This window comes from Arachis ipaensis, chromosome B04 (genome assembly GCF_000816755.2).
Source record: "Arachis ipaensis cultivar K30076 chromosome B04, Araip1.1, whole genome shotgun sequence".
Lineage (NCBI taxonomy): Eukaryota > Viridiplantae > Streptophyta > Magnoliopsida > Fabales > Fabaceae > Arachis > Arachis ipaensis.
This window is the reverse complement of record NC_029788.2, coordinates 5,415,464-5,416,432: the sequence shown is the minus strand read 5'-3', so window position 1 is coordinate 5,416,432 and position 969 is coordinate 5,415,464.

Sequence of the window (969 nt, the reverse complement as noted above, 5' to 3'; positions counted from 1 at the left end):
AAGCTTGTTAGTTTTTGTTAGTTTATTATTATTTTTATTAAATGTTAAAATAAATATAAAATATAAGAATTTTTGTTAAGTGTAGTTTGCGGAAATATTATAAGGATGTAGGCATGGCAACAATGTAAATGGCAAAGCACTATTTGGTATTTGGAAAACTCTTATTCTCTTCCTTGATTTAGCATCTATAAATTCTGGCCTAAATAGTACCAAATTTTGTACCTGCCCAATTAATTCATGGAAAATTAGCGTCACAAGATGGGGTTAAAAAATTTGGATACGGAAGAGTAGAATGAGTATTATACCTTAACGTGGTAACTTTTGGTGTTTTTTAAAATTATGATCTTTCTATTTGTGTTTAAAAAATTTTAAAAGTTTGGAGTGCACAAATCGGACGGTCCGAGTACAGAAATCGGACGGTCCGATTTGTGTATCTAAAAATCGAATGGTCCGATTTTTGTATCTTTTAAAAATCAGACGATCCAATTTATATTCCATACATTAAATCATCTCACATTTTAAAAAAATATCACAATAGATCACACTTAAAAAAAATATCATTGTTAATCTAATATTAAAAATAAAAAAAATGACAAGATGGGAACACGTTTTCCCTTCCCCTCGTTCTTGCATTAACGAAAAGAAAAATATCTCACATCAACCCATTGTAGTGGTTGAAGGGCCAGATTCATTGATACCTTCCAAATTGTGGCACCTTGTAAATAAAATCTCTCTGTTTTTTTCCTTACTATTTTTCGTTTCGAATATTCTGCTTCCTTTTAATTATTGACTATTGGTATATTCCTTTCTCATCACTGTAATCTTAATTAATAATTAAGAACCGCATTGTTCTATTGAACATTTGAAAACAACAAAACGGTGTAACTTTTTTTTCAAGCGACTTCAACGTAATAAAGTGGAACGATAAAAAAATAAAATAACAAAAATTAATATTTAATATAAAATAAA